The 13903-nt window shown below is 36.5% G+C and overlaps 1 long non-coding RNA gene across 2 annotated transcripts in view; it reads left to right on the forward strand.

Annotated features, from left to right (window-relative positions):
• LOC105853351 overlaps positions 1-13903 on the forward strand; it is a 329248-nt gene that overhangs the window by 250635 nt on the left and 64710 nt on the right. For both annotated transcript variants that reach the window (XR_001145186.1, XR_001145187.1), the window contains exon 6: positions 798-921. This is a non-coding gene — a long non-coding RNA (uncharacterized LOC105853351). The remainder of the gene's footprint in view (positions 1-797; positions 922-13903) is intronic.

Below are 13903 nucleotides of genomic sequence, written 5' to 3' on the forward strand. Positions count from 1 at the left end.
TATTCTAAAACTTTATTCACAGCCCCACCCCACCCCCTAGCTCTGTGAAATATTTCCAAATTTTTTCTAATTGCAAAATGAACAGTACATGTATATACTTGGTTTTCCTGCTTGCTCTACCCCCACCATTTCAGAGTCACTATATGCCCTTCTCTACTCTGCGTTCAGGATGACAGTTATATTTATCTCTGCCTTTGAGATCCCAGTGGTCTTTAAGTTCTGAATTGAGTGGTAAAGGGGAGATGTTGCTTATTGACCCTAGAATTCCACTCTCAAATGAATTTGTTATAAATATTAAGATGTAAATGAGGGGTGGGATTTGTGGGCTGAATATGGAGGAAAAAGTGAAACTTCCACTGGTCAGGGAATGTTGTATAATTCTCAGGTTTTTCATTAACTAGGTATATTTGATCTTGGTAAATCATAACAGGTGATTTGCACTGATATTTACAGATTATTACTATTGAATCTTGTACTTAACAATTGCTGCCAATCAAGACAATAATACTCATGTTGATGCAACTTGATATTAAAGCATACTGCTTAGTTTGGTCCATTATGCCAGCAAAACTGAGTTCAGGGATTACAACTTCTCAGGATTTCATGAGTAGAAAAATATTTGCTGTCTTCACTGTTTTTCCAGGCAGGTCTATATGCCAGTACTTTAAAAGACAAAGCAGCTGTGAGATCTCTGCTTGAAAGAACACTGAGGTTCTTGCTTTAGCTTGTCGGTGTCATGCCTAGGAAGGCTGTTTAAATCAGCCACACTAATTTCTGTATTTATTTATTTATGTTAGACCAGAAAGAACGCAGAGAAGTAACCCCCTGAATTTATGGGACTCGTTTTCAGTCTTTCAAGAGCCAGTACTTCCTCCCCTCATCACCATGTGGACTTCTCAAGCTGAACACTCATCTATTTATGTAAGTACAGGCTGGACTTTCACTTAAATCAGTACCGACTACAGAACACTGATTTGGAAGGAAGTGTTATTGACATTTAAATAATGCTGAGAATGAGGGGAAAAGTTTTCTTTACAACTAACACAATAATTCTCTTAGGAAAATAAAACTAATCCTGGGTCATCCTGAATTCTAGAATGTGAGACAACAAATTTCTGTTGTAATTCAATTGGGTATTTAGTAGCTATAACCACCTAAGCAAACACAACTCCTCCTTCCTCCCTGGTCTTTTGGTATTTCAAATGATGAATGCCAGAAACATTCACACACAATTGCTTTTCTTTTCCGTAATGAAAAACTCGGGAAAAAGAACTATTATTCTTAGTCCCACTGCCAACTTTGGCGGAGTCAAAGTTTGGTGAGCGTCCAGTAGCAATGAAGATACATTTTAAACTTTAGAATTCATTTAAAATTTAGCTAATTTGAAATGATCTTTCTATCTTCCTCAGCTTTACCTTTAATAGAGTATTGGTAGTATTCTGCATATGTCACTCCTGCAGGATTCAATTATGGTGAACTGAAAATGGAATCCTGTTGAAAACTTGCATCAGTAGAGTGGGGGGGGGAAAGTTATCTTCACAACTAGCATGATAATTCCACTTGAGAAGAAAACTTAGGCCTTTGTTTAAAAAATACAAAGTATTGGGCCTTCCCTTGTGGCACAGTGGGTTGAAGCACAGCACTAAGAAGCTAAAGCCACTTCAGCAAGAGTTCGATCCCCACCCTGGAGGTGACCCACATGGTGTAGCAGACCCCTCCTGGCCCTCCTGCTGCTCCCCGCACCAATGTACTTCATCAGTTGGCCTGTTCTGCTCCCCACTCTGTCTCTGGTGAATTCTCTCACCACCCCTGTACCTCTGGTCTGTACCCCAGTTTTGTATGCATAAATAAAATTTAAAAAATTATTGTTTTGATTAAAGAGTGAAATATTGAAGGAAGTAAGCTACTACCAATGTATAAAAAATGTTTTTCAATGAAAATGAATAGAAATTTGGAAACTGGCAGAGCTGTATGACTAGGGAAACCATGACCTATGACCTAGTTAATATACCAATTTAGGTATAGTGATAAAATGCAGTGTTTTCTGTCCCTTTGTATAGCTCCTTTAAGAAATGCAGTACATTCACAGATGTAATAGATGCGAATGCTACAAAAGTAAATGGGTGTGTATTGTCGGTATGTGATTAAAGAATGAAACTTAAGTTGCACATTTATCTTGGCACTAGATTGGATATGAAGCAGACTTTTAAGCTCACCTTCCTCTGGTCAGGAAGGTAGTGAAAAAGGGTGACACCAGTGGCAGGTACAATAAAAAAAGACTGACCTAAAGAAAAGACTTAACTAAAAAGGACTTTATCAATTCTAACAGGTCACTGCTCTGAGTAATAAAAGAAAATAGAGATGAGGCTGTTTTTGGAGTTCAGAGTTCTTGAGTTCATTTTGGGAAAGGTTTCGCCAGTGCTTCCCTTTCAGTGGCACACGGCAAGTTCCCCAGGCGAGTTTTTCCATGAGACAAACCTCAGTTATATTTAAACAGCAGGTTTATTAGAAGCAGGGACAGAGAAGGGCACTTGCACAGATGCGAGCAGGCAGAAAGAAGAGCTGCCTGAAAGGCAGAGAAAGGCCTGTGTGGTTGCAGGCAGGTGGCCTTAGGAGAGCTGCCTCCACTGAGGGGGTCAGTGCAGAGGAGTCCCAGCATGGTACAGCTCACGGGCAGGCAGGACGCTGCTGCCCTGCAGAGGGAGCTAGCCAGTGGGAAGAAGCACCTGCATAGACACAGGGGGGCAGAAGACTGCTGCCCCGAGCCAGTTCAGAGACCACCCTGATACCGCCCTTTTCTCTTAGGGAAGACTCAGTCCTTTGTGAGTGGCCTGTTTGCTGCTGATTTTGGATAACTAATGTGGAATCTCACAATGTGCCCAATCTCCTCAGGTCCATGCTTCTCATATTCCCTACAGCAGTCTGATCTAGGAGTCTCTATTCTGTATGACTGGGTTAATGGCCATGTTCGTGCCTTCTGCTCCCACCTACTTCCCTGCTTGAGTCAGGTTCCAACCTTGTGATGCCTCCCTCAGGTTTTCTTTTCCTCCACTAGAGATATTTCCTATACCTTGAAAAAGTAATCCTAAGATTTTGGTAGTTGTATAAAAATTTCTCATTTTTAGATAGCAACAAGTAAATGAGAGTATATGAACCTGACACAATGTTTGAATGCCAAATTAGCTTTGGCCTATAGCACAATACAGAGCCAAGAAAGAGAATTCAAAACTTCAGGAGATCAAAATTTAAGTATATGATTATAAGTCTTTAAGACCAATGCCAGAATTTTGTTTTCTTTTTAAAGAAAAAGTGATGATATTGGACATTTTATAGGGTGTACAGTGAGATTTGATACTAATCTTTCTTGCCTTGACTATCAATTAAAAAGGGACACCATGAAACATCTGGATTTATACTCAATGATGTCCAAATCATTGTCACATTGTTTTGTTCAATAAGCGATTTTTGCTGAGGAATTTTGTACATAGCACTTAAGTGAGAATCATCAAGAAATGAGAGTCCCTGATCTCCATAAGGTTTGGATACATAGTGGGAATTAAGGACAAACATTTTATTGATGAATAGGTTAGTGGAGGCATTGTAAAGTACATACGTTTGTAGTGAGCAGGGCCTTAAAAATCTCAAAGTTACATATTAAATTTGGCTCACCAGGGTAACTTGTACACCTTTTTTGACTTCTAATATTTTATATTTGTGAGAAAAATCTGACAAAAATGTGAGGTTTTGATCAACTTCAGTAAGATCAGATGTGAGTGGAGTGGATGAAAGCCTCCTATTTCTAGAAGCACTGATGCCCTATAAGTCATTGCTCCTCAAGACCATCAATAGCAGGTGGAGGAGAGTCTGAAATGAATGCTGTTACAAGCTCATCCATTTTAGAAATACTATCTGAAGTCGAATTTACTTTTAATTTATAGAATAACTTCTAGAATGTTCCAATAATATCAAGTAAATTAGACACCCATCATCATTGATCATTCACAGAAACCAGTGATGGTGTTTTCTGAGAGGCCTGGCTTATACTCCTTCATTGTGAACTAGGAAGAAGTGAAACTTGACTCAAAACATGTTTGACTTTCTGAGGTTTGACTATGACCAACCTAATTATCATTTTTATTACTAGTACTATTACTAGTAATTGCAAACTTGCTTTAATTAATCTTTGATTCTTCAATATCCATCATGTGGCAGATTACCTGCCTTCTTTGCTGTACTCTTTTTCTGCTCCAGTCCATTTGAGGATGGATGAAAGTTGGTAAAAGATAATTCACATGACAAGTGCCATTTTTCAAAGTGGTATAGATTTGCAACTTGAGAAATAAATCACAACTGTCATCTTTGTATAACTACGGGACCAAAAGTTCCAAGATTGTATGAATACAAATTCAGTACATCTGTGGATTAAGAATACAACCATAATACAGGTTTTTATCATATGTTTAATATTTGTACCACTTCTGGCTAAGTTTTGAGGTTTATTGAAGATTTGATTTCCATTAGTATAATCAACTAAGGTAAAAGTATATAAATTCTAGCTAAACACAAACAGTGATGCTTATTAGGTATAGTTATTTAAGTTCTGATGATCGGTTTTATTAAGAGATATTTTTAAAGGTGAAGAGTCAGTTTTCTGGTACTCAGTATTCTTTGATACAATTGCTGAGCTATTTGATATTTTGATCAATATTGGTTTAAGACAAAAAATCCTAAGGAATTCAGGAGTTTGGACCTTATGCAGTTGCAAATCCTAAAACTTTCACTGAAAAAGGGCAGTTTACTGAAAATAAATTTTAGTGTTTTGAGACAGCCTAGAAGAGTGGTTTAAGAAGGTACTCCACAAACAGGGAGTGAGTTAATTTAAAAACTTTTCGAAGTTTAAAAACTAAACTCTCTTGGAAAGTATAGGAATTCCAGTAATTTATTGAAATGCTACAATTGCAGAATATGTCTTAGAAGAAATGGAGGTGACTGTGAGAAGAAATTTTTAAAAATTGATACTGGAAAAATGTTCTATTGGTTTAGAAATTCTTGTGAGTATTCCTTTGGGGTTGCTTCTGAAATCCTGGTCCATAGAAACAACTGTTTATTAGTTCCCTCTGTCCCAGTTTAACATTGAATTGAAGGCAACATCTCATTACTGTGCTCACTGGTAACTTTTCAAACCTTCCTTCTGAAGTATTTTCCAAGAAGTATCATTAAAGATTCACTACACAAATAAGTCATCTAATTTGTCCCCAAGTGTGGTGTGTGCATCTGCAATCTGAATAGACTATAGTATGAGAGTTCTTAAAAAAGCCAGTGTGAAAGACACAGGACCAATTGGCTAATCTTAAAAAAAAGAAAAAAAGCTTTGGTTTAAAGAGATAAGAAGAAAACAAATACCTTTCCTTCTCTCAAGTAATTCATCTTTAGAAGATGGTAATATGTACAGAATATTTGCAAATAGAAAAAGGCATTAAAGCACCCATCAATAAATCTTTTTTTCCTTTTTAAAGGCAGTTTCTCATCCTTTATCTAGCTTTTTAAGTAAGTTGATTATGATAATTCCTATGTGTCCCTCTGGAATGCAGTGATGAGACTATGAATGCTGGCTTATAGAATTTAAAAAAAGGGAATTGGCAAGTAAATATGAAGTAGAGAAAAAGCCCATAGGGAAATGAGAAGGAGAAGCTAAATATGAAAAACAAAAATCCAAATCCCTTCCCAGCTGGTAGTGTTCAAAAGGCATCCTTGTAATTGGAAGATCAGTACAAAATAATACTAATGAAAAAGCTTTGGTTTGTGAATAATGACTGCTGTGAATGTCCGAATTTTGTTCACTACATCCAGTGGAGCACTTTTTCATTCTTGTATGAATATTGGAACTTAATGTCTCAGTCAGTCTTATAAGATAGATCTGGTTAGGCTAAGCACTGACTGAAGCATTGAGTTAGTAGGAAAAAGAAATAGTGTTAAAATTCAACCTTACTTCAGAAAGAGCTTGATAATATGCAATATAATGTAGAAAGAAAACAAAGAGAAGGCAACTTCATCTAGTGAGCTGCTTTTGAAATGAATAGAAATTTCATCTTTTATCTCTTTGTTTAATAATCAAAATCAAAATAGTAAATATATTAGTAGAGTGCTTTAGATTTTCCAAATTTGAAATCTACTGTATAAACTAAAATTTAGTTTATACAGTAAAATTCAGTAAGCATTTATTGTGGTCATATTATAGGACAGACAGAGGATTAGCTGTTAGTTTCTACCTATAAGGACCATACCATCTAAAAAGAGAAATACACCAGTTAGTACATTTTACAGCAATAAACCTAGCAATAGAAACATGAAGTACTAGAAAGTATAAAGTGAGACAAAATCCAGATCTTTTAAGTCAGAACAGAATCCTGATACTGAAATGTGTCCTGAAATACACATTGGAACTAGCCAGGTGGAAAAGGTGATGGGAAATGGCAAAAGAAAGTACTTTCAAAAGCATAAAGTAGAATAGTATAAATGCTTTATGATCAACATGCAATCTGTATAGCTGTGATGGGGGACTAGAAGTAAACCTCAAGACTCTAAGTCTCATAGACCATCCCATCAATCTCTAGATATTTGATAGAATATCAAATATATATATATCAATATATATCTCGTCTGAACAGTCTCTTTCCTCGTTAAGCACTACTCAACTCTAAATACCTACCAAGGTAGAAGCTGTTCCACTTAGTGTATGGCAAGTTACAGTGGAATAAAAGCAATTTTATTAGCAAACAGATAAGCTAAAGGTAATGGGCTAGATTGTGAGATGTCCCAGCAGAGTGCCTCTATTTCACTGCACAAGAAGGCATTGCTTTAGTCCTACAGAGTGTTGCAGGAGGAATATATAAACATATCCTGAAAGACTGACCCTTCCTCCAGTGCATGACCCCAGCATTGACTTGACATTCAGATTACTCCTCCACTGTGTCTGGAATTGAGAACTAATGGCTCAAGAACTACCTAACATCCAGGAAATTTTCAGAAATTCTGAACAGTCTATACAAAATCATAAACTTGGCACAATTTCATATGAACCCACCATTCCCTACCCAACAGCAAGAGACATTGACAGATCTGAATAGATCATCCCAAAGAGAGTCATGGTCCCTGACCACAGACTGCTCTTCATCTGCATCTGAGAGACCCCACAATCCCATGCCTTTTGCCTGTGGGACTATGAGTGAGTGGGGTAGGAAGCTGTGATTGCCCTAAGGCTCCTTCAAAACTTGTACTTGATGAAGTTCTGTGGCACATTTTATTAAGTGCAACTAGCTGTGCAGGGTTTTCAAAGTAAATATGACAGCTGATGAATATGCAACTGTCCTTTGATAATACTATAACAGCTATCATTTATTGATTTCTTATCATTGAAAAAACTAAGTGTTTTTCATGTATTATTTCATCCTTACAACAGTACCAGGACAGAGGATCTGTGATTATCTCTACCATGAGGTATTAAATATCTGCTCATGTCACAAAGTCAGTCCCTGGGGAGCCTGAGAATAAAACTAGGCAGTTGGTTCTAGAAATCCACTATTTTCTACTACATGTCAGATTTTTTAAATGTTAACATTGGTTGATGGCAGTGAGTGACTTTCTATAAAAATTATGTGTTAGTGAATATTCAATTTATTTCCCTTGTAATTAAGCTTATAACTTAACCTTTAACATATGGCGCTAGAACCAACTTCAGTGCTTCCAGGGGACATAATATTATGTGCTCCATTTCAGGATTATAGTTTTGAATTGATTTGATTATTTCTTCTGAAAATTGTAAAATATAAAAAGCTTATACTGTGTTTTTCCTAAGATACATAACTCCCAGTTGAAGACAAAATTTTCCGGACTATCTCCCCAAAATTTGAGCTGGGGCTGGTACAGCTTCATACTTTAATTCTGAAAGAAAAAATGTCAGTGTTGAAACCAGTATGGTAACACATAGACACTATGTGCAAATATACATGCATACATATATACAATGCATTATCACATTATCACTGGGTGCTTGCTTACTTGCTGATTGTGATGCATAGTTTGAAAGCTAAGCTCAACTGTACCTATAAATACAGCATTTCACAGACTAGGATATAGGCAGTATTTGGACTAAAGAATACAGTGATCTCAGAAAAATTCTTTGGTTTTTATGGAGGTCTTTTATTCTGAAATTTCAAACTTCTTGTTTATTTTCAAAGTACTCAACATATCAAGAAGTGAAAAAATCAGGAATTCTGATTATGGTAGGAAAGCGAGACAGCTCCCCTGGTGAAACCTGCATTCTTTAAATTGGAGAACTAGGCAGGAGCATTATGATAAATCAAGTTTACTAAGGCCTACAGGAGAACAGTAATCACATGGAAGCCAATATTTATAGAAAATTGGCATGAATTACTCAGACAGGTAGAAAAACTTTCTAAAATATACTTGGCATCTAACATAGGGACCTGACATTATCTCCTAAAGACAGAATGTTTGCTTTCTTTATGTTCCTTTCACTATCCTAATCACTTTAGGCTTTAGAAACCTTAATCATTTTAGCTTTGGCTGCATATTACTGCTCACTTGGGAGCTTTAAAACATATATTTACCTGAACCAGAGTTTCTGATGTAGTTAGTTTAGGCATCAGGCTTTGGAAAAGCTCCCCCCAAATTCATATATGCAGCAAAAGTTTAAAACTAGTGTTTAGAGCAATTCTGCTGTTCTGACTCCACCTCTATCCACACCTCACCCTTTTTATTCCTTTTCATGCATATCCCTTTCTTTCTCTTGGCCCAGCAAAGACCAAATGCGAACTATACACACTTCATGTAGCTAGCTCTTAACTGGTAAGTATTAATTTACATGATTTACTGATAACTTTTTAAAAAGATTTATTTATGTGTACAGAACTGGGGTATAGGCCAGAGGTGCAGGGGCGGTGAGAGAATTCACCAGAGACAGAGTAGGGAGCAGAATAGGCCAACTGACAAAGTACACTGCTGAGGGGAGCTGTGGGCGGGTCTGGAGAGGTCTGCCACACCATGTGGTCACCTCTGGGGCAGGCGGGAATCGAACTCATGCGGAAGTGGCTTTAGCTTCTCAGTGCTGTGCTTTAACCCGCTGTGCCACCACGGAGGGCCTACATATATTTTTTTTAATTATTACAAAAGTTTATTTTTACATCATTTTGCACATTTTTTTTTCCATCTCGATTGTAATCCCCGCGGGCTTCCCATCAACAAATCACCCGTGTGCCACCACCATAGTCCCATGCATTTCCCTCCCTTCCCCCCCCCCCCATTTTTGATCCCATTCCCCACTCCACCCCCACAAAATGTCTCTGGTATATGGTTGTTCATTATTTTTGTTATTTTCTCGCCTGGTCCATTATACTCCTGCTATGAGTGAAACCATCCGGTATTTTTCTTTTCTCTTTCTGGCTTATCTCACTAAGCATGATCTTTTCCAGCTCCATCCAAGTTGCTGCAAAAGACATGTGTTTCCCTTTCTTGGTTGCTGAGTAATATTCTCTTGTATATATGTACCACATCTTTTTAATCCAGTCATCTACTTTTGGGCATTTGGGCCGCTTCCATGTTTTTCCAATTGTAAATAAAGCAGCAATAAACATGGGGGTACAAGTATCTTTTTCAATCAGTGTTTTGTGTCTTTTGGGTAGATACCTAGGAGTGGGATTGCTGGGTCGTAGGGAAGCTCCATGTTTAGCAGCTTGAGGAACCTCCAGACAGTTTTCCATAGTGGTTGTACTAGTTTGCATTCCCACCAGCAGTGCAGGAGAGTTCCTTTTTCTCCACATCCTCGCCAACATTTGTTGTTGCTAGTTGTTTGAAGATGTGCCATTCTCACTGTGGTGAGGTGGTATCTCATTGTGGTTTTAATTTGCATCTCCCTATTACGAGTGATGTTGAACATTTTTTCATATACCTGTTGGCCATCTGCATTTCCTCTTTGGAGAAGTGTCTTTTTAGCTCTACTGGAGGGCCTACATAGCTTTTTAACTCTAAATATTGCTAGAACATCATGCCTAATGTTGAAACACAAGATTATTTGCGTAGGAGAAGTCAAGAGTATGATTATGTGACAAACCAATTTGAATACATCTGAATAATACTTTAGGGGAAATATTCCAAAAATATTTTTGGTATTGACATCCCCTAGAGGAGCAACGTACATTCCCTGGCATATTAACAGATTTCTGTGAAACTAGAATTTCATAGCCATACAAATTTTAACAAACAATGAATAAGAATAAAGTTAAATTTTCCCTATGGAACTCGGGATAGTTAATATGCTAATATGTATTATGACTCTTAAAGGATGTTCTGCATTCACAAGTTTGTTTCATTTTAATATAAATTATGGAAATGAAGTATAATACTGCTTTTCTTTACCTTTTTCTACTGTTCTTCCTACTTCTGCTTGAAGCCAGGAATTAAAAAAATCTTATGGCACTATGAGAATTACGGATACTGAGTGCACATGTAGAAAAAAATGGAGTATTTATGCAGTATATTAAATGCCAAAAGGTTAAATGTATTACAAGCTGATAACTTAATATTTCTAGTATGTGGTGCTTTTATGAACAGAACACTAGAGAGTGATTTGTATGTGAGTGCATGTGTATGTTTATGAATTGTTTCACGTACTTTTAGAGATCAATTGATAGATAGATGGATACTCTTAGTAGATTTAAAATCTTCAGACAGAAAACTCATATGGAAACTTGACACAGTTGGAAATGCTGTCATCTATTTTCTTTTCAGGACATTTGACAATGTCCTCAGGAGTTTCTGACGCAGAAATATGTTGATAGATATTGTACTTGTTTCATTTATAATTGTCATGAAACAAAGTATTCCTAAACTAGTGCTTAGTGGTAATGCAAAGTAGTGCAATTAGTGTGGAAAACTGAATAGTAGTATGCAAGGAGTTAAAAATAGCATTAATATATGGTCCAACGATTCTATTCCCAGATATATATTCTAAGTAGTTGAAAAGTGAAACTCAGATACTTGTGTCTAATGTTCATTACAACTTCATCCCCAAATATAAAGTAGAAATAATTCAAATGTCCAGTACTTAAGTAGAGTAGTAAACTGTGGCTGTCTAAACAGTCATGTATGTCTTATAAATGAGATGTATTATGTTAAATGTATTAGACTCAATTACTGTGGGAATGTCATGGAATATATTTAAACCCAGATAGCATACCCTGCTACTGGACTGTGTATGGGGATTACCATCTATATAGTCTGTTCTTCAGTGAAACATTGTTATGCATTGCTTGACTATATATTCTGAATATTACTTAGCCATATGAAGGGTGATTTTTTTAACATTAAATGGGAAAGTTTACTGGTAATTTCTCTAATTCCTTTATATGTTTTTAACTGAGGTAACTGCTGTATAAAGTGGTTTATGATTTAGAGATAAGGACTCTGCTCCATTTAGATGTAACCATCCCTTACTCACCATTCAAAAACACAGACTCCATTTTGTTCCTTCGCCATTTTGTTTTCTCCCCTGCCCCTTGGAAACCTCAGTTCTACTCATATTTCTGAAGTTACTTTGTTTGATTGACACTCTGTCTTGTTTCTCTATATTCCACATATAAGTAATACTATTCAGTACTTCTCTTTCTACTTCTGACTTATTTCACTTAACATAATCCCTTCTAGTTCCATCCATGTTGTTGAAAATGCTAAGGATTTATTGTTTGTTAAGCTGAGTAATATTCCATTGTGTATATATACCACATGTTCTGCTTACTTTTAAGAATGCCTCACAGTTTTCACTGAATAAGTCTTTTCACCACCTTTGTCAAGTTTATTACTAGGCATTTAATTAATTTTTGATCTTACTGTAAATGGGATTGTTTTCTTAATTTCTCCCTCTTCTAGCTCACATATTGCATATAGGAAGCCAAATAATTTTTATATTGATTTTATAATATTCCACTTTTCTGAACTGATCTATTATTTCAATTAGTTTTTCAGTGGAATCTTTAGGATTTTCTGTGTATATAACATGTTATCTGCATATGAGTTCTTCTTTTCCTTTGAAATCCTTTTATGTATTTTTCTTGCCTCACTGCTCTCACTAGTACTTCTAATAAATTGCCTTATATATATATTTTTGATACTCCTTTATTTGGTGAGTATCTACTTATGAGTCTTATGTCTTCTTGACATATTTCTTCCTTTTTTTCTTACCTTTTTTTTAAGCTAGAAATTATTTTATAGGACTTAAAAATGACTATGCCTGCATTCCATTGGTGTTGCTGTTTTGTTTTGTTTTGTTGTTGTTTTGTTTTGTTTTTAAGATTTTATTTATGCATACAGAACTGGGTTACAGGCCAGAGTTGTGGTGGGTGAGAGGATTCACCAGAGACAGAGTGGGAGCAGAACAGACAGATGGACTGAAATACACTGCTAAGGGGAGCAGTGGGTGGGTCAGGAGAGGTCTGCCGCGCCATGTGGGTCACTCCCTGGCCAGCGATCAAACTTGCGCTGCAGTGGCTTCGTAGAGCTTCATAATACGGTGTTTTAACCTGTTGCACCACCAGGGAGAGCCCAGTGTTGCATTTGTTTTTAAGATTGTTTTCCAACACTTTTCTGAGCCTGTGTTTATCTGAGCTCGTGTGTTTCCTGGAAACAGCAAAATAGTTGGGTTCTGTTTTCTTACTAATCAGCCACTTTGTGCCTTTTAAGGTTGATAATTGATGTATTAGTCTATTTCTTCCATTTTGCCCTTTTTTCTGTTTCTATTTTCTTTTCAGATCTTTGTGGATATTCTTTCCTTTAATTTAGATACAAATGCTCCTTTATGCCTCATTACATTTCTTATGAGACATCTAGTATTCACAAGTTGCTTCAGCATCTCTGTCTGAGAAGACCTTTATCTCTCCCTTATATATAAATGAGAATCTTAGAGTATAAAATTACTGGCTGGTAGACTTTTGTTTTAAGTATTTTGATCCCATCATTCCATTCTCCCCTTACCTGTAGTATTTCTTCAGAGGAGGCAGTATAAGTCTCATTGGAATTCTTTTATAGGTTATGTAGTTCTGAACTGTAATAAGCATCAATATTCTTTCTTTGTCTTAAACACTTGAAGTTTCACTATTAGATGTCTTGGTTTATGCCTCATTACATTTCAGTAACCAGGTATTCTTTCAGCTTCTTAGCTGCTTCGTGTCTGGAAAGTTTTTCCTATATTATTTCCTTCAACAAGTTCTCTCTTCCCTTTACCTCTTCCCCTTCCCATACTATTCTTACATTGCCTTTCCTCATGGAGTATTTGTCTTTTTTCTTGGTATTTATCTATCTTCTTCCACCTGGATTCTTTATGTGTTATCATCTTTGAAGTCATTGACTTAACCTTCATTTGATCTACTTTTTTCAATAGCTTTCTCCAGAATTATTTTATCTCCTCTATTGATGTTTTTATGTCCTATGTTTCCATTTTTTTCTTTATGTAAAGTTTGTGTTTTGATCTCCTGTTCACTAATTTTATTACTTAAGGACATTCATGGTTTTTGAGTTTTCTTGCATATCTTTGACCATGTTTACTGTGTGCAGCGTACGCTGTGTTTAAGTCTTAAGAGTGCAGAACTTCTCCTTTTCCAGTAGATGGTGCTATATGTCAGGGAGATCTAATCTGCATCTGCTGTTTCTGGGGCCAAAAAAGGTCTAAAACGGTCAGTCACTAGTGAATGAGGTGTGCAGGGGGAACTGCTAATGCCTGTGGTACTGCTGATAGCCCCCCTTTGTAGACTTCAAACCAGTATCTCCATAATTTTAAGGCAGGATTTTCAATATACCTATATTGGAGTGTTTTCAAGCAGTTTCACTGTGTCAA

Source organism: Condylura cristata, unplaced genomic scaffold (assembly GCF_000260355.1).
Source record: "Condylura cristata isolate star-nosed mole 26May11 unplaced genomic scaffold, ConCri1.0 scaffold00007, whole genome shotgun sequence".
Taxonomy (NCBI): domain Eukaryota; kingdom Metazoa; phylum Chordata; class Mammalia; order Eulipotyphla; family Talpidae; genus Condylura; species Condylura cristata.